General features: G+C 36.2%; 1 protein-coding gene across 1 annotated transcript in view; it reads right to left on the bottom strand.

Moving 5' to 3' along the window:
* LOC115218431 overlaps positions 1 to 22,723 on the bottom strand; it is a 598,209-nt gene that overhangs the window by 559,454 nt on the left and 16,032 nt on the right. The gene's annotated exons all lie outside the window — the stretch shown is intronic.

The following is a 22,723-nucleotide window of genomic DNA, read 5'->3' as shown; positions in this document are numbered from 1 at the left end:
GAAGCACTTTCCTTTTGCATGCATATATGTGCACTATGAATGTGCATATAAGTACAGATGCGCGTATGTATGCATTCTGTATATATGTATGTATGTATGTATGTGTACATGTATGTTTGTATGCTTGCAAGTGCATATTCTTATGTACGTATGCGTGTGGTGTGCTTGTAATTATGTACGTATATAGATTACTAGATTTATATATATATACATACATACATACACACACACACACCACATATAATGTATGTATGTATGTATGTATGTATGTATGTATGTATACGTGCATCTATGAGTACAAGTGTATGCATGTATGCAAGCACAAATACACATATATGTACGTGTATATACGTGCAAGGGTGTATATTCTAATATATTTCTATGTACGCAAGTATGTGTGTCTGTATATATATCTTTGCAATCATGTTCGTATGTATGTTTCTATTATATATATATATATATTTATCTATAGACGCGTGCATCTATTTGTAAGTATGCGTATATGTATGCACGCGTTTATGTCATATATGTATATAAAATATATTGCATTTTGTATGTATGTATGTATGTAAGCAAACATGAGTGCATGTATATGTATACATGTGCAAGTGTGTGTATATATATATATTATTTTGTAATTATGTGTTTGTGTATATATATATGTGTGGCGTGTGTGTGTACATATATATATATATACACATACACAAACACACTATATATATAATATATATATAATATATATATATATATATACGATACGCATACACACATTCATATACATATATATATGGATGTATACGCGTGCATCAATAAGTACGAGTGTATGCATCTATCTCATACGTATATAGAATATATACATTTTGTATGTATGTATACCAGCACAATTACACGCGTATGTATGTGTATATGCTTGCAAGCGCGTATTTCTGTGTATGTATGGGCTTATGTATGCGCGTGCGTATGTGTTTGTGACTATGTGCCTATATGTATGTATGTATGCATGTATGTATATATGTATGTATGTATATATGTATGTATGTATGTATGTATGTATGTATGTATGCGCGAATAGATGTAGTTAAACGTTGACAAGAAAACTAAATAAATGTATGACTTCAACGCCATCTACAGAATGTAGTAGTTGGTCGTCTTACAGCAGTAGTAGTGAAGAATGTGATGCTGGTGACGATGATGATGATGATGATGATTACGACTACGACGATAACGATGGCAGTGATAGTAGTGGCGGCGGTGGTGGCGGAGGTGGTAATGGCGGAGGAGTCGGCGGCGGTGTTCGTGGTAGCGGCAACGGTAGTTGGCGACATTTTCAATTTCTTGTTCACAGATCTAGTAGTTATCGCTAGGATGTGACAGAAAAATGTAAGAAAACGTGCGCGCGTAACACACACACACACACACACAGACACACACACACACACACAACTTTGCTTCGAAACGTTACCCCGTTATCTATCTATCTATCTCTCTATCTATCTATCTGTCTATCTAACTATCTATCTATCTGTCTGTCTATCTAACTAACTATCTATCTGTCTAACTATCTATCTATCTGTCTATCTATCCATCTATCTATGTATCTGTCTAACTATCTGTCTAACTATCTATCTATCTATCTATCTATATCTTGAGAGAGAGAGAGAGAGAAAGGGAGAGAAAGAGACATAGAGATACAAGAGTTTGTGTGTATTACAGTATCTGTTTAGTCGTTGACAAAGATTTTGACTATATTGTACACACACACACACACACACACACACATACATATATATATACACGGGCGCGCACACCTACACGCACAGATGTAGGACTGCATAAGATGTATGCCCTCCTAGTTTTAAGGCAGTAATGTATAAATTTTGCTGGACATTTGGTTTGTACAACTGGCGGGCTGTGCCTCCACGAATATAAATCTTCGTTCGCTTGTTATACAGATCACTATTTATGGATTATACATAGATTTAGGTGCATATGCAGATATGCAAGTAACAACACACACACGCGCCATATATATATATGTATGTATGTATGTATGTATGTATGTATGCATGCTTATATACGCACATATAATACCGATAGATGGATAGATAGATATGTAGTTTTGGAAGGCTGTATGATATAACTAAGTGCAAAGATAGTTGGTATTTTAAAAAGTATAAATGAAAACTAATGAAGATAATATAATGATGGAATAAGAGATCGAATGAATGCAAGCACAAACAGGAATAGACGAATGGCTAAGAACATTTTATGTATGGATATGTGTGCGTGTGTGGATGTATGTATCTTTAGATAGATAGATAGATAGATAGATAGATGGATAGATGGATAGATGGATGGATGGATGGATGGATGGATGGATAAGTTTCTTTATTGGCCACACAGGGCTGCACACAGATGGGACAAGTTACAAGGTAGAGCTTTTCTTTTGGGGGAGAAAAAAAAGAGATGGCGTAGGTTTTCGATCAAAAGGGATCGTAAAAGGGAAAAAAGAACAAAAAAAAAGAGGAAAAAAGAAAAAAAGGAAAAGAAAAAAGATAGATAGATAGATAGATGCGTTGTTGAATGTACTGAATACAATAGTAGCGATTAATGATATTTTCATTTTGGTCGAGTCACTCTATTGCAACTCTGAGTTTTGCCCGAGGGTATACAGGATCTTCAAGCAGGTTACGAGTCGCTTTTTCCCTCTCTTTAAACACAGACACACATATACACAAATATATATATATTTTATATATGGGTGAGTGTGTGGCATAAACGAAAAAAATGTAACAGGCAATAGGAGAAACTGCAGGCGATTCTGTGATAAAATGTAGAAAAGGAACATCGAAGTGGCGGCTGAGGCAAACTATTGAAGCACATTTACAAAAATATTAAACACCAAATATTAAATAAAAAAATGTGGTCACGAAAGATAGAAAGAAAAACGTAGCGATGAGTTGATGGCAAAAAGCTTGGGCTGCAAATTGCCGGGAGAAGAAGGAACGGGAAAAAAATTGAAGACAAGAAGAAATAAGGAATGACTAGGGACGAATACAATGCGAGAAGATGAAAGCGAGGGAGAGGGCGAATAATGTGATTCCATTCTATGGAAAACATGTGAAATAAGGAAAATGAATTGAAGAAGGGAGGAGAAAAACGGGTGCTGGGACGAATAAGCAATAGTTACAACAACCGGTAGATAGATATATGAATAGATATACCGTTAGATGTAAAGATACACGCGTTTATATATATATATATATATATGTGTGTGTGTGTGTGTGTGTGTGTGTGTGTGTGTGTGTGTGTGTGTGTGTGTGTGTGTGTGTGTGTGTATAAAAAAATAACTGGGTAAAAGTTTTTATTTTTCATTCTTTCGAAAATTGCTATTAAATCGTGGTTTTGGCCGTGTTGGCTGCTTCTTCTAGCATGTAAAATTACCTGTTAAAGGATAATTTCTTTTGTGTTTAAATGTACACTATTTTAAATTTTGAATAAGTTGTCTATTGGCTATTTATACATGCTAGGCCAGGTGGGTGATATTTATAACGAATATGCGCTACCCTAATATGTATCTTGTATATATATATATATATATTATATATATATATATATTATATTGTATATAGATATATATTATATATATATATACATACATACACACACACACACATATATATATATACACACACACATACATATACACCACACACACATATATATATATGTATGTATATGTGTGTATATGTATGTGTATCTATCTATGCATATGTATGTATATATGTATGTGTGTGTGCATATGTATGTATGTCTGTGTCTATGTATGTGTATGTATATATATATATGTGTGTGTGTGTGTGTGTGTGTCTATGTATGTACATATGTATGTATGCGTATATGTATATATCTATGCATGTGCGTATATATGTATATATGTGTGTATGTATGATTATGCATGTGTGTATATGCAGGGTCAGAAAGGATAGATAGAGTGCTGGAGAGAAAACTTTAGTACATACAAAAACAACAAAGAAAAAGAAGGAAATAAAAGTGAAAATGGAAGAAAGAAGGAACGACAGAAAGAACATAAATAAGAAAGAGCGACAGACGTTTGGATTCCTTTAAGTATGGGAAGGAAAGAATGAAACAATAAAGCCGAGTAGAATATAAAGGGAATGATATAGAAGGAATGAAGGAATTTTCGTGATTTTGGCTGAAGAAGGAACAAACGTTGTCTTATCTCCGTTCCTCTATCTCATTCTTCTCTGGCAGAGTCGTGAAATCATAAAATAATATAGTGTCGGTTGTGTGTGGCATTGTTGGTCAGACTAAATGGAATAGAAGGGGAAATAGGCTTAAGAAAAGATGGTGCTGGGGCTGATGTGGTCTTTCCTTTAAATCCAACATAACGAATAGAAAAGGAAAGAAAATAAAAAAGATTACACATCGCCGGTTTGGGTGTATGTACACATTAAACACACACATCGCATTCGAACCTGCGGAAAGGCTCTGTACGGTCCGTAAATTATTGATATAATGAACATACTTATGGACTTTACCCTGCGTATTGAGTTCTATATCATATCAAATAAAGTTTGCGTACAATACATTTTATATATTCCCTATAATTTACAGCACATACACAACAGTACACGTAAGTACATACACATACACACATATATACAAATATATATATATATACACATATACATATATATGTATACATACATATACATACATATATATATATATACATAAGCATATATGTATACATACATATACATACATATATATATATAACATAAGCAATATGTTATACTATATATATATATATCACACACTAACATATATATATATACACACACAAACATATATATATATACACACAAAAACTATATATATATATATATATATATATATAATATACACAAACATATAATATATTATATATATACACACAAACATATACAAACACAGACATATATAATATATAATATATATATATATACACACAACTCACAAACATATGTATACACACAAACATATATATATCCACACACATATATATGTATATGTATATATACATACATACAAACACGTACCACAATCACGTACACACGCATACGATGCGTGTGTACGTGTACACGCACAAACATATGTCTTTCACTATCTCATACATCTATTTTCCTTTTAATTGTTTCAGTCATTTGACTGTGGCCATGTTGGGGCAAAGCCTTGAAGAAATTTGTTCGAACGAATTGACCCCAGTTCTTCAGATTCGGGGACCACCTCTAAGCACAACTAAAACCAAAGCAAAAGACGTCAAAGTGTATTTCTGAATCTAGTGCACTCTTTTATTTGTTTGTCCTTTGATTGTGGCCATGTTGGAGCACCGCCTTTTGAGTCGAACAAATCAACCCCTTAACGAAGACGCTATGCAGTAGGACTGAACCCAGAACCATGTGGTTGAGAAGAAACCATTTCACCACATAACTACGCATATATATATATATATATATTATATATATATATATATTATATATATACATTTTACACTTCACACTTTTACTTGTTTCAGTCATTTGACTGTGGCCATGCTGGAGCACCACCTTTTTAGTCGATCAAATCGACCCCAGGACTTTGTAAGCCTAGTATTTTCTATCGGTCTGTTTTGCCGAACCGCTAAGATACGGGGACGTAAACATACCAGCATCGGTTGTCAAGCGTTGTTGGGGGGACAAACACAAACACACACACACACATATATATACATATATATATACGACGGGCTTCTTTCAGTTTCCGTCTACCAAATCCACTCACAAGGCTTCTATAGTAGAAGACACTTGCCCAAGGTGCCACGCAGTGGGACTGAACCCGGAACCATGTGGTTGGTAAGCAAGCTACTTACCACACAGCCACTCCTACGCCTATATATATATATATAATATATATATATATATATATATACATTTTACACTTCACACTTTTACTTGTTTCATAGTCATTTGACTGTGGCCATGCTGGAGCAACCACCTTTTTAGTCGATCAAATCGACCCCAGGACTTTGTAAGCCTAGTACTTATTCTATCGGTCTGTTTTGCCGAACCGCTAAGATACGGGGACGTAACATACCAGCATCGGTTGTCAAGCGTTGTTGGGGGGACAAACACAAACACCACACCACACAATATATATATACATATATATATACGACGGGCTTCTTTCAGTTTCCGTCTACCAAATCCACTCACAACGCTTCTATAGTAGAAGACACTTGCCCAAGGTGCCACGCAGTGGGACTGAACCCGGAACCATGTGGTTGGTAAGCAAGCACTACCACACAGCACTCCTACGCCTATATATATATCTTATATATATATATATATATATATATATATGTATGTATGTATGTATGATGTATGTATGCATATTATTGATAATATCTTCGAAATTCCGCAGGCAGTAGCGTAGTTAGGCAATGTAACAAGCCCATTGCCCGGGAAAATTCGAAGATAGTCATGCAGTACTTGATCCTACACTGGTATATAATTCTTGCAGCTAATATTCCCAACCTTCATAATTATAAAACACTCTCACATATAATAAGAGCGCGTATACATATGCTCTGAAAGAATTATGTTTGTGTATGGTACGTGTGTGAGTTTCTGTAATCTTCTAAGACGTGGTTTCCAATACACAAACTTTTCTTTCTTGCAATAACTCCTGATATTTCATTTCTCTGACCTTTAATTTCTTACAAACCTTAAACTACCCACCTCACACCTCGATCGATATATATTTGTCCCCCTTCACTCCTTTTTGTGATATATATGTATGTGTGTGTGTGTGTGTGTGTGTGTATACATATATATATATATATATCACTCTTCTCTCTCATTCAGTTTCACATATGTACATCGAATTAATATACATGAGTGTGAGTGTGAGAGGGAGAAAATAAGAGAGAGAGACAGACAGAGGACAGTACACTATATGCCATGTACTATTTTACCGAGTTATCACACGTAACTTTTTATATATGGTTTTTCCCTCACACAGTAGTATGTAGACCGTTTAACATTTCTTTCTGGCACTAATACATTTGTGTGTGTGTGAGTGTGTGTATGTATTGGAGTGAAAGCGTTTGATGAGGCCAGGATACCATAAGCAAGACTCAAGAGAGATTTAAAGAAGAATGTTGCGATCGAAAAAGCGAATCTGATTGACTTTTTGTGTGCACAGTTTGTGACAGAAAATGCTTTCTTTCGCTGGGCTAAAATCTCATTTAAGGACCCATGAAAAACGAGCATCCACCAACTGTTCTGCCTAAATATCTGTGCATACCTTTTAATGTCGTGTGTGCTGTAAGATCTGCAATTCTAACGGAGGCCTCAAAAGACCATTTTAAGATCCACACAGATCAGAACTTGACTTGTAGCTTTTGGTGGTCCAAATCGTATATGCAATCTATGTGGGTGTCTTTTCAGTACATTGTCAGGTTAAAAAAGGTACATCAGACGTCAAAATGGATCTAAGGTGTAGGTACAAGAAGTGGTCAGACTCTGCATAAATAGACAACCACCATACATATATATCAAGATATCTGCACAGAGGCATTTGTGTGTGTGTGTGTGTGTCTTTTGTATATGTACAGGAACACATACAAGTGTGATGTGAGAAAGTTGCTTGTTCTCTCCAGAACGTCACTATATCCTTTCTGCTATAGACACAAGGCCTGATATTTTAGGGGAAGAGATAGGTCGATTACATCGACCCTAGCGTATAACTGGTATTTAATTTATCAACCCCGAAAGGATGAGAGGCAAAGTTGACCCCCGGCAGCGTTTGAACTCAGAACATGAACACATGCATTTTGTGAAAAGCAAGACGTGGCCCCACTTCCAAATCTCCCTCTCTCTCATGCACTCTTCTCTATCCTTCTCATTTTCTCTTTCTCACACACACAACACCTCGGGGCAGCGTTGGGTTCACTAATCATAAAATGCTGCCGGGTGGATCGTATGTAATATTGTAGGTTGAACATTTTCAGTTGAATGAGGTTACACAAGAGATGTATAGATGAGCACTAATGTAATCATATGCAAGCGTTGTTGACTTTATAAACATATTTGTGTGAGCGTGTTTACGGAGGTACGTGGGTTAGTCGTTACTGTCCTGTTGCTCATGATTGAATCGTCCAACGTTCAATACTTGCAGCAGGCGGAGTATGGTGGATACTGTTTCCATGACCAAAGCCTTTTGTTTCATTTTGCTTCAGTCTCCTCAACTGAAACTGAGTACCAGCGGAGTGCAATCGCATTCACACATCCTCGATGCTCCACTGACTCAAGTACAACAGGGCAGAGATAGCGTGAGTCTGCTCCCGACTACATAGAACAGCGTTTCTCAGTCGGGGTTCCCCGGAACCCTAGGATTCTGCAAAATGTTCCTAGGGGTTCCACGAGACAGAGCGAGATAAGTTAATGCTAACTTCATGACCGTAATATTACTATACATGCATAGCATATTATTGGTTATTGTAATGTAGATATCATCCTATCTAAGCTATTATATTATCCTAAAAATATAACAACCATTGGGGATATATTTAGTGATGTCTGTAATTTATGGATATCATATATATATATATATATGTATATATATATGATTTTTACCACATCAACTACGATAAAAAATATGAAGTTATGGTATAAGTTTTTTTTATCATATAGGGGTTCCTTGAGACATGTAATGTATTTTAAGGGTTACGCATGGTTAAAATGGTTGAGAAATACTGTCCTAGAGACTTAAACAACGGGATTACACCTTAGAGTACATCTTACCCCAGTCAGAAAAAGCCGGTTCCAAATGACTAGTTTCTAGTCGTCTTAGAGCTTCATCAGACAAAGAATACCAATCGCTTGTCTACAGAACGATTCATAAATTATAGCTATTTTTATTACTTGTTTATTAATTTGAATATCTCCCTTACATTTGCAATTATCCCAAAGGATACAAATGAATATATGAATATATATGCTAGAAATACGCGATATATATTCAAACGCATATAAATGTAGTTGTATATGTGTGTGAGTACGTGCTTGTATAGATACATTTATCTTTGTATTTCTATGAATGTGTTTTGAGTGTGTGCGCACACACAAGCGCAGGTCTAAGTGTTATCTTATGTATAAATGCCAGAATTTGATTTATGACAACCTAATCCGTTCCCACTTGTAGGGATTTAAATTATCCATTCGTTACGATGAAACATTATAAGTTGTCCTCCCTCTGTGAGTATACATATATATATATATAAATAAATAAATCCTGATGTTACCTGTTCTCAGGTACATGCTAAAGCCACTTAGAATGAAATACTCAAGGTATTAAAACTGACTGTCGACGTTTTATTAAAATAAAAACAAAAACAACAAAAAACAGTGAGCTCGACAAAAGTCAATTAGTTTCGTTCCAGAACACGTTTCCTGGTGTTTCCTGAACAATAAACAGAATTAAATGCTGTTTGTTGGAACATCTGTTTTAATAAAACATGCGCGCACACACATGTATCTGTGTGTGTGTGTGTGTGTGAAAAACCTAAGTTGAGCTGGAGAGAAAAAGAGAGAGAGAGAGAGAGAGAGAAATATAGAATACATATATCTATGTAATATGGCAACATTGCTGGACTGTTGTACTTTTATTTTCCCTTATAAGCTTTCCCTTGACATATCAAAGAGTAATTTTGCCCTCAGCGAGATTTGAACCTAGAACTGAAACGGATGTTGCTAAATACTTACACGAAGACATTTAGTGCTTAACACTTTATCGATTCTGCCAATCCATCCCAGTCTCTCACAATTCCAGCCCAGCCCATCCCTGTCCAATCCAACCAGCCTCCAAGTATTAATAGTTCTATTTACAGCACAAAACATTACGTTATACAACTGATGTTAATACAAGCATTAAGAGTTTGTTATATAAGTATGACACATCGTTCTGTCAGCATGATACATCCAGCCGTCATTATAATGCAATAATTGACCTCTCACTCACTCACTGTCTCTCTCTCTCTCGCCTTTGTTTCTATTCTATTTTTTCTCTCTCTTTAATGTGTGTATATTTGTATGACTGTTGCTTTATTGTGAACACATTAAAACACTATGAACATTATCAGAGTCACTAACAACAGCACAGCACTACTATTGTTTGGACTATTACCACCAGACCCTGTCAGAAAAAAAACACCACCACCATTACTACTACTACTACATGAATAATGGTGTCGACAACTTGATAAGTAGCAAACGGTAAACTCGGCAGCATTTGTGACAAGAACAATACGAGCAAGGACTGTAGTAAAAAACAGGTTGAATTTGATGATGATGATGTTGGTGGTGGTAATCTTATTGTGAGATATGATGATGTTGATGATGATAGACGTCTTATATTTGAAAGTGAAACTCACAGAAGAATGAATAGATAGATAGATAGATAGATAGATAGATAGATAGATAGACAAGTATACAGACAGACATATAGGTAGATAGATAATTATATAGATTTGATAGATAGATAGATAGATAGATAGATAGATAGATAGATAGATAGATAGATAGATAGATAGATAGATAGATAGCACAGACAGAGAAACTAATTTAAATATTAAAATTATACAGAAGTTAGTGAGCGTGTGTAGAAGAAAAGAGAAATCGATGCAAAGATATATGATGTGATAAAAGAAAGAAAATATATAGACAGACAAACAAACTAGTTATTATACATTGATGTATGTGTATGTATGAGTGGGTATCGAAACCGCGAATTCTTAGCACGGTAGCTGATGAGGATTCAATTTTCGTTTGTTTTATCTTCTATCTGTTTCTGCCTTTTCTGCCCTTACGCTTCCGCGCGTTTGTTACACACACAAATACATTTATACATCCGCGCGCGTGTATATGTGTGTGTGTGTGCCATTCTCTCTCTGCACACACATATATACATGCGTATGCAATGTATACATATATGTTTATACGCACTCACAAACATATACATATATTCTTTTATTCTTTTACTTGGTTCAGTCATTTGACTGCGGCCATGCTGGAGCACCGCCTTTAGTCGAGCAAATCGATCCCAGGACATATTCTTTGTAAGTCTAGTACTTATTCATTCGATCTCTTTTGTAAATACACCAGCACCGGTTGTCAAGCGATGTTGGGGGGGGGGGGGTACAAACACAGGTACACATACATATCTCTGTGTGTGTATGTGAGTGTATATATATATATATATATATATATATATACACGATGGGCTTCTTTCAGTTTCCGTCTAGCAAATCCGCTCACAAAGCATTGGTCGGCCCGAGGCTATAGCAGAAGACACTTACCCAAGTCGCCACGTAGTGGGACTGAACCTGAAACCATGTGGTTGGTAAGCAAACTACTTACTACCCAACCACTTCTGCGCCTATGTGTGCGTGTATATATACACACGCACATGCACAAAGATGATTGTACTGTTTATACACACGCACACATAGATAGATAGATAGAGATAGATAGATAGATAGATAGATAGATAGATAGATAGATAGATATTCTCCAAAGAGAAGCGAAAACACAATCTACTATTTAAAAAAGAAAGGAAGAAGGAGTGACTAGTGAATGAATAATTTCTATAAAATGTATTAATTATTGCCAATTCTCAATCAAATTTTATCTTCGACTCTCCATTTCTCTCAATATACTATTCTTTATTCATCCTACCTCTTCGTTACACTCTTCTCTCCATTCTTAAATTCCACTTCCCCACCCCGTCTATTCTTCTGTCTATCTATCAATTTTCGATCCATCTTCTTAAAAGATCTGTTTAAAACGTTTTAATAATTTTTCTCTTACACCCCACCTTCGTTTTTCTTTCTCTCTCTCTAATAAGTTATACTCATCACCCTATATATAATATATATATATATGCATGTGTGTGTGTGTGTACACAACCTTGACGAATTTTGGCCGAGCAAATCGACCCCAGACATGTTTTATTTTAAGCGTGGTCCTTTTTCTGCTGGTCTGCTTTGCCGAAACGCTGTTACGCTAGCAGTGGGGACAAAACACACACACACACACACACCTAATCTCGGTATATATATATATATATATATATATATATACATGATAGGCTTCTTTCAGTTTCCGTCTACCCAATACAGCTTTGGTCGGCCCGAGGCTATGATAGAAAATATATTTGCTCAAATTAACACGCAGTGAGATTGAACCCGGAACCATGTGGCTGGAAAGGAAACTTATTACCACACAGCTGCGCCCGTACCAATATACACGAGTTTGTATATATATATATCCTTCGAAACGTTTAGTAGATGAACCTTAGCGACTGAAGAAGGGGATTTTTCGTTGTGCTTATTGTCCTGTATCTCTCTTTTTTTTGCTTGTCTTGTTCCTTGGTTGTGTCTATGTGTTTCGTCTCTCTATTGTTCGACGTCCCTTTGGTGTCCTGTACACATATATGCGTGTATATGTACAGGTAGGTAGTTACATATATGTTTATTATATGCATATGTTCTATTTTATTACATATATATATATATATATTTATATATATATGAATGTTTGTGTTTGTGGAGTATAAATCTACGCGTACACACTCATTCATCGCGACTCTTAGAATGACCATTTTGATAATGATAAGCGTATATATATATATATATATATTATCCGTGATATATAAATACTACCAATCAATATATATATATATATATATCACACATACATATATGCGAATATGTATACGTATGCACAACGCTACTTTACTTTCAAGCATCCATGCATATACCACAATGCTCCAGATATCTATTCCTGCTAAAATTATGTTATACACACCCACAACTATTTATATTATATATATATATATATACCTGGATACAAGTATTGATTGTATAATTAAGAAATATATATGGCTATATAGCTAAACGTGTATCTATATAAATATACCCTTTGTATGTAAGTGTGTGTTGCCGCTATCTTCCCATCAGATAATTTAAAGAAATGTTAAAATGTATATCTCATCAGAAATACAGATATGTGCGTGTGTGTGTGCGTGTGTGTGTGCGTGTGTGTGTGTGAGGAAAGAAGCTTGCTTCCCAACCATCTGGTCCCAGGTTCGGTCCATCTGCGTGGCATCTTGGGCAAGTATATTCTACTATATCCTCGGACCAACCAAAGATTCGTTAGACGGAAATTGAAAAGAAGCACGTCGTATATATATATATACGTGTGTGTGTGTGTGTGTGCTCCCACCACCACAATCGCTTGACAACAGATTTTGGTGTACTTACGTCCCCGTAACTTAGCGGTTCAGCAAAAATACAACCAATAGAATAACTACCAGGCTTACAAAAAATAAATCCTGGGGTCGATTTCTTCGACTAAAAAGCCGGTACTCCAGCATGGCCACAAGTAAAAGAATATATATATATATTACACACACACGCGCGTTTACACGAACGTTTAAACCTATATATAAATGTGCGTATATTTACATATACGCACATACATACATATGCATGTATATTCACACACACACACACATGTTTATTATTATATACTTCAGGTTTTTAACAGCAGCGTCATCGGACACGGCTTTCCATAAGTCAGTCACTCTTTTACTGCATATCGGACAGTAAGAGCGACGGGAGACCGATTGCAAATCAGTGGACTTCTTTCACTTTACACCGGTTTCTCATCGATTTGTACATGTTTCGCTGATATACATCGAGGGAGACTATCGCACATGCGCGCACCTCTATACACACACACACACACAGGCCTTCGCTAGTTTCATCTGGATGCATATATACGTGTTTCTCTTTTGTTCTTATACCGATTTCAGCCACTCATTCACCGGACTATCTTCATCAGAGTTATTGTTTGCGAATTTACACTCGCAAAGCAAACAATGGTGAAACCGAACTATGATTTCGGACACTTGACCAACACTTGACCGTGCGTTTTGGGGCTGAAATTAAATCTCAACGGCACCTCTGCGACTTCACTAGAAGTTGAATACCAAAATCAAGTTTGCAAGCGTTAATGCGAAGAATATACCAGAGCCTCAGCAAATACTATGACGCAGTTTTCGAGAACAGTACCCCAATACCTAACTGGTATTATCCTAATCATAGTACATATTTTATACTCATCAGATTTGTAACACGACGTTATTTCACTCCATCTTCTATAATATAATTCGCTTTTGTTGATGTTACCCTCAAACATGTGTTCGAATGTTACGCTTGAAATAACTCATATATATTAGCAATATTATATTTAAACGAAAATTTTAACACAGTGAAAGATATTTAGGCCTTAACTACTCTTGTCTGCAATTTTTGGTAATTTATATAAGATAGAATCGAAATCATAAGTAAAATTTAAAAACAAAGATTGTTTGAATGCTGGATGGATACGCCTTAAACAGTCTTCAATGTGGAAACAAATGAAAAGTATAAAAAATAAAATAAACATCCATGAAATGAAACTATGCTAAGCTGTATATTATAAATAACAATGATTTATATAATAAATTTATGGACTATAAATTTATACAAGAAATGAGAAATATGAAAACTTCTGAGCCGTGAAATTTCCAGAGGACGCCGTTAGTTGCTATTATTGATTTCATGTATGTTTACATAATTTTAACCTACATCTTAGAACAAGTAAGTTGTCAAAGAAGTCATAGTTATGACCCGGTTTCAATTCCCTACTGATTCCACTTCTCTGCATATTATTCATGTTACTATAGCTCTCTCGTCTAATACATAAGATGACCTTTTGACCTGATTTATAGTATAAAGTGACTTTTTACGAATTATTTTATTTATTTATTTATTCGCAATGTTGTGAAATGAGAATTTATGCCCACACCTCTCTGACTGAATATTATGAGATATATAAGAAAAGAGAGACGCCTTCAGTAAGTAAAGTAGAAATCGCGTGGCTACATTGTTTTCCACTGGCTGCATAGTAAATTATAAAGCAACATAGATCATCTTCGACAGGTAGAACCAAGCCATGTCACTAAAATTTTCCGCTAACTGAATTAGCTGACTTTGACTCAATAGTTGCTTCCATTGTATAAAACAAAGTACGTAGTTTTCGTCAGGTAAAACCAAACCATTTCGCTAGATTCGTTCCACTAACTGAATTTACAGTGTAAAGCAGTGCCTCGCAATCGGGGCCCATATGGCCACTGAAGCTCCATATAAGATTTTTTGGGTGTTGACGCAGGAAAATATTAAATTAGGCATGCGTAATACTATTTTAAGGGCCCCATGAAAGAATTTTGCTTTAGATGTATGTATTGCAAGAAACAGCTGGGTTTCTTCTAGCATTTTACATAGTTCAACCTTCACAAGTCAATGTGTGAAAAACAAAAGTGGAAGTTGCTGTAGAATCAGGTTTTAAACATCGGATGGCTATGGGGTTCCACCAGAATAAAATAGTAATCAAAAGGATCCATGGATTAAAAATGGTGTAAAGCAACGAGTGGGATCTTCAACGGGTCAAATTGAAACTGTGTAGATATGTTTGACCCCATAGTTTGTGTTAGCGGTGTACAAGGGAAGTCAATAGTCTTTAGTAGGTATGAGAGAAAAAAACCGGTGTCGTTAACTTACGTATAGTTAGTTATTCAGTGCAAACGGTGTTGCTAACTCTGACCCATCAGCTGATGATATTTAGCGCTACATCGCTCGTTGCTTCTGTTTGTGAATCATAGATTATTGATTTTTTTCGATAATAGGTTCAAGGTCTTTTGTCTATGTCGAAAGTGGGAAGAAAATAAGACTGCGTAGTATTGGTGAGTTCTTCAGGTTGCGGATATTTAGCGCAGTTAGAAAATGTTGGGATTAAGCAGGTTTGGGCCTTAGGTTCTAGGGGCTTTGAACAAGCTGAATTTCGGTACCCTTACGTGTATGATGTTTAAAGAATGACAATAAATAAACAAATGCTGAAATAAAATGTCTATTACAGTTTATTAAAGTTACGAGTAAAATCTTTTAATTTATTATTTTTCATACTTTTGTTTAGATTTCTTTGAATATACCCAAAATATTACGTGGTGATCCCTAGTACGTGTCATGCCGGGAGACAGTCCGTTTTCGGGTGCCTTCACTCAGCTCTGGTGATTAAGAATATCATTCCTAATCGACGGTGATAAGAGGTAAAAATATTTCTTTACTGCCCACAAGGGGCTAAACACAGGACAAACAAGGACAGACAAAGGGATTAAGTCGATTATATCGACCCCAGTGCGTAACTGGTACTTATTGAATCGATTCCGAAAGGATAATAGGCAAAGTCAGCCTCGGCGGAATTTGAACTCAGAACGTAACGGCAGACGAAATATGGCTACGCATTTCGCTCGGCATGCTAACGTTTCTGCCAGCTCGCTGCCTTAATAAGAGGTAAAAAGAAACAAAATTTTGTTTGGTATCGTTGCTTTCTTTTTATTACCTATTACAGGCACACATAGAGGGTTTATTTGGTATCGTTGGTATCCATAAAGGACAGAGGTAGAACGACACGTAAAGCCCATGACTGTGTGATATTTTAAACTTAATACGAAGCACTGTAAATAAATGTTCTCCCACTTCGCCGATCTCCTTACACTTGCAGTGGTCTATGTAATTTGGTAGAAGGACACTGGTTTTTAAATGAACCGCCCTCGTGCTTGAAAACTACATATTTCATCAACCCTGCAACTTGCAGAATCAGTTTAAGGCCCACTGATACCCTAAGAACAAAGCCACTACAGCACCCCATCCACCTTTTCATTGAATTTTCTGTCACGGCATGAAGACCCAAGTGCTGAATGTAAAGTGAGATAAATATTCAGTTTCTTCCAGGCATTCCCTCAGCTTAAACCCAACTCTATCATTAAGCGGCTGTGCCAGGCTTTATCTATTAACATCCACAGTAAACACAATTATATGAATTCACTATATTTTGGAAAGATCATTTTAAAGTGTCTTCATCTTTTATAAAATCTCAGATAAACTAACAAAGTCTGTGATTCTTCTCACGGAAGGGGCCTTCCACCCTTCATGACCAAAACATGTGCTTATTTTGCTGCATAGTTATTCTACAAGCATGAACTGTCAAACCAAATTTTAAAAAGAAATGTAATATCTATACCAAAATTCTAGCGATAAACTCTGAGTCCAGAGAGTATATTTTGTTTTAAGGCAGGTATACTAGACATGTCTAAAATGCATATTAGTGTTTCTGAAAAGTGGGTTTCGTGACACTCTATGGTAGTACGAAAATATTCAGAGATCACCAAATTAAAGAGTCTCTTAAAATTTTTTTTAAAACTATCTTTAAAAATGGTGTTTATTATTTTAGAGTGATGTTTATATATTATTTTCGTTTCATAGTTAAATGCTTTCCTTAAAGCAATTTCATTCAATGTTGTGTGTTTGTCCACAATTTTTGTTAAGTTATATAGGTGTTGCACGTTTCAACAAGTTTAGGAACCACCGATGTTTATGAAAATGATATGCTGTGTCTTACATATCTTTCTACAAGATAAGTGTGACATATGGGAAATTATTTTCACAAAACTTGCCATAATTTCATAGAGATATGTTAAGGGAATTGAATAGACATCTTTTATTGAAACTCGAAACATGTTCTCTAGATTCAATCTTCGAATTTAAGAGTGTAAAACCGAGATGTCACGGTTCGGCTTTTGGCAATGGTATGGGTGACGCTATGTTAGATGTGTTTGCGTCCCCACCAGAATTGAAACCTGATCGCAATTTCTACACGTAGGCGTAGAATGAATTTATCATCATTGTATAATTTTTTATAAAAAAATTTTTTTTTTTTTTAAATACTTAAAATTTCTGAATTTTAAAGCAAAGTGTTGATATACGATGCTGCAAATTTCAAGACTTTTACAAGATCATTTGAGGATCGCGGCTTCGATTCCCAGACCGGGCGTTGTGTGTGTTTATTGAGCGAAAACACCTAAAGCTCCACGAGGCTCCGGCAGGGGATGGTGGCGACCCCTTTTGTACTCTATCGCCCCAACTTTCTCTCACTATTTCTTCCCGTTTCTTGAGTAATGCTGCGATGGTCTGGCGTCCCGTCCAGCTGGGTGGGGGGAACACATACGTCATAGAAATCGGGAAACCGGGCCCATGAGCCTGACTAGGCTTGAAAAAGGCGCATAAATAAATAAAATATGTTTGATAAGCTCGCTTCGCATCCACCTGTTCCCAGGATCAATCTCATAAGGAATATCTTGTCTATTATAGCTTCGGGTTGACTAATAGCATCTGCCTGCGAAATTTGGTGGACAGAACCGTACAAACCCACTTCGTCTATAGAACTAGTAAAAACTTTTATTGGGTTTCAATTTACACGAGCACATGGCCTAGTGGTTAGAGCAGCGGACTCGCGGTCGAGGGATTGCGGGTTCGAATCTCAGACCGGGCGATGTGTGTGTTTATGAGCAAAACATCTAAGCTCCACGCGGCTCCGACAGAAGGTAATGACGAACTTCTGCTGACTCTTTCGCCACAACTTTCTCTCACTCTTTCCTCCTGCATCTTGCAGCTCACCTGCGACGGACCGGCGTCCTGTCCAGGTGGAGAACCCATGCGCCAAGGAAACCGGCCCTTACGAGTCAGGCATTGCTCGAGAAGGAACGAACAGTTTACTCTAAAAAGTATATCCTTCGTTTTTTTTTTGTTTTTTTAAGCCAATAACTGTGTAATTTGACTGTTAGCATGTAAGCTCCTTCTTTGGCTAGCTAAACAATATGAAGAGGCGATAAGTGGAAACCTACAAGAAACCGGTATTGACAAAATATTAACTCCCGAGTACCTTTACAAATTATAAACTACATATAGCTGTTTATATAGAAATGTATCCTTCGCTTCTTTTGACGATGACTACACATTTGCTTGATCAACTGAATTATTTAAATAATCGAGTAAGTGGTTGGGTATTCCACAGACACGTTTACTGTCTTTGTAATTCTGAAACCGAATCAGGTACAAACCATTTACCCGTCAAGCTTTCACTGTTTCTTTCCTTCTTTATTCTAATTAGACACAAGCCCAAGGACACAATTTATCAGAGTTGGAGGTAGAAATCGCATGATGTTCTTCTGTGTGTTCATGCCTTTTATACTCTGGCATATTAAATAGTATATACATCTGTTGTTGTTGTTGTTATTGCTGTTTAGACCTCAGTCAGATCTGATCAAGAAGAGTTTATGATCAATAACCTCTGGGCCGTGTCTATCTCATGTTATTTTCTAAAGATTTGAGAGTGGATTGAAAGCATAAAGACTCCCAGACTTACACTACACGTGTAAAATCAGCAGTAATGTGCAGTAGTAACACACAGACGCGGGGCCTATAAAAGGATAGTTCAGCATGTACACTGACTGGTCCGGAGTACGGAGCTCCAAAAAGCGGCTTCGTGTTAGGGGCACCTCACTTTAAAAAGACAAATATCACAGATATCATGAATTGCGGGCAGACCAACATCCTGAGAACAGTTTTGTTCTGTCTGCTAATATCTATCAAGGGGCCCATGAAAGGAAGTACCTCATGATTAGAAATATACCCTCATAGCTACTCAGAATTTTCGGAGGATATTCTTCCAGTAGACTCGAAACCAGTCTTGTTCTACATGACAATACTTTCCTCGGAGGCTCTGTGTTGGAATCGAAACTGCATTTTGGACTGTTTATGAGCACCTTACATCTTGAGCCATTGCTATCCACATATGCAACATTCTCATGTCACGACTGATGTGATGCGTTCATGCATTTCCCAAAAACATTGGTAGTGCAAACGGATTGCATTAAACACTTTTGCAAAACAATGATTTTCCCAGTGTTTTAGAGTATTATATATAAACCAAAATTGGTTCAAACAGGAATCGAAACCGGTTTAAAATGCGAAGGAGCCGTAATCTTAACCCCGTCGCTAAGATATGGGGAAAATAAATCAATAATAAAAATATTGATTTCTTTTGTTAGCTTAAGACCACGAGGAAAAGGTTTGTGTCGTCGATAAATTCCATCCCAGAATTTGACTGCCAATTATTTTATAGATCCCAGAGAGATAAAAAACCAAACTTATGCATGTGGGATTTGAACTCACAACATGGAAGACCGAAACAAAACAGCATGCAACCTAACGCGGGATCCTACGTGCAGTCATTGAAACAAGCTGGAATTAACTGTCATAGCGTGTCGTCTTTACAAAGGAAAGCAATCTTTGGCTGTTGTAACACAAGATACACTAAGTCCGAATAAAAGGTGTGGTAGTCACAACAAGAATGTCTTTCATCATAGGTCTGCTCAGTCACAATTACATTGGGTACATGTATGTATGCATGTATGCGTGTATCTATGTATAAATGTGGTTGTGTTATCGTGTGTCTGTGTGTGTATATATATATATATATGGCGATAACTATTAATATCAAGTACCGCTGCCGTAGTCTCCTTCAGAGAGACATGCAAACATTTATATATGTATATATATTGTTTGTGTGTGTGTAGTTACGGCCCGCATCTACTTATATTTGACCGTAAAAAAATGACTCTCTTCGCAATGATAAGGTCTCGGTTTTGATCATATTGCTGTTTTCTTTTGTTTTTGTTTTTTTACCGTAGTCTCAGTTTAACCCAAGGCACGTAACTAAAGCTGGGTATACGGACACTATTAAAGCCCAGCTGATAGACGACTGAAATTCTGTCTTAAAAATACTTTAATCGTCTCAACTATGAGGAATACTATTATAATTCCTACTATAATTCAATAAGTACTCCTCACCGCTGAAAACAACGGGGACCCATGAATTTCTGTTTTTTTTTTTTTTTTTTTTATAAAACAAGTCTAACACGGGGCTAAACAGCCGCGGATCTGGAACTCCATTATACCCTATTCGTTTTATAACTTAAATTAGGAGATAATTACTATTTATACGGCAGATAGCGTTTCTTTATATGAACTTCCGAATTGACGAAATGCTTTACATGCTGTGGCACGATTTGAACTCAGAATAAAAAGCGCTGAAATATTTACAGTATATATTTTTTGATACTCTGACAACTCTGCCAACTAACCGCCTGTAATTGATTGTAATCGTATTGGTTTTTGGTTTAGGCACTAGACCAGGGATTTTGAAAGAATAAGGAAATCGATATCATTGATTCTAGTATTTGACTGGTACTTTGATTCAACGGGATTTGAACTCGGTGTATAAAGATCCGGAGCAAATATCGCAAGGCATTATAACCGATATTGTTTGTGTGTATATATGCGTGTGTGTGTGTGTGTGTGTTTGAAATTATAATCGGTCCATCTGTGACCATCCTGTATTTTTCCTCTTTGCAAAGAACATCGGTTTACATTAATTCCTCAACGATATTCTATTTTGCATAGCGTGACAGAAAATATAGCAATGTATATTTAATGCATATGGGTGCCTGCACATATACACGCACGTATGTATATAAGGATATATAGATATACATATATATTCGAAATGGTATTTAACAGCGTATATATGTGTATGTATCGGAAATCGATAAACGGGAATACATATATATGTATAAAGTTTATACACTATATTTATGTAGACGCACATATATATATATTATCCAGTAAAGTCAGTATCTTCTCCTACCTATGTGCGCAACACAGACATGTCTTTGTGCATGTGTGGGTCTGATATATAAATGGATATACACTGTTAGAGTTATTGATGCACCTACACTCATATACACATACTGTCGCAAACAGACATAAAAAAACAGACACGCACATAAATACAATGGAATCTACTTATCATAACCGCGGATAATGTTATCAATCAGTTATTGTTATCGTAAAGGCTTCGTCCCCAAGTTATCACACAAAGCGGCTCCCACGATAAAGACACACACACACACACACACCACACACATATATATATATATATATATATTTATAAAGTGTGCGTGTGTGAGTGATAGGACGAGTATAATTCCATATATACTATCGGTATATATTTGTGTGTATATGTGTTACAAGGAAAACATTGATAGTGAGTTCGAAGTTTCGGTTTACCAATCGTCCTCACACAGTTGGTATCTTCGAAGTCACTGTCACCATTTTTCATGTAAAGTATTTATAATCATGTACTTCTCTAAAAAAAACTATCAAGTGATCAATCTTTCAGCTTAGTTTAAAATTGTTTTCATATACAATATCAAATAAATTTACACCCCACACACACACACACACGCAATGTTCGAGTGTGAGTGTATATAGAAACGATTAAAAAAGTATTTATGGTTGAATTATCACCGTGTGTTCGAGTTATAAGATATATACATGCATTGATATGTGTTAATCAGAGCGAGGGTGTTCATAATCAGATATCTAAAGAGAAAGTGACTTGATGTGAGTATACGCGCACGCGTATGCATATAATATATACATGTAGAGAGAGAGAGAGAGAGAGAGTATTGATACAAGTGTGCACAGTATTGGTGATATACAATGTGCGTGTGTGTATAGTGATGTGTATCTCAGCTGCGCTGTGTATTGATGACTACACATGATTCCCAGCAAGTCTCGATAAGGTGCCTGAGTGAAAAGTTGTACACGCTTATT

The sequence above is a fragment of the Octopus sinensis genome, linkage group LG13 (genome assembly GCF_006345805.1).
Source record: "Octopus sinensis linkage group LG13, ASM634580v1, whole genome shotgun sequence".
NCBI lineage: Eukaryota > Metazoa > Mollusca > Cephalopoda > Octopoda > Octopodidae > Octopus > Octopus sinensis.
This window is presented reverse-complemented; position numbering and strand designations above follow the sequence as displayed.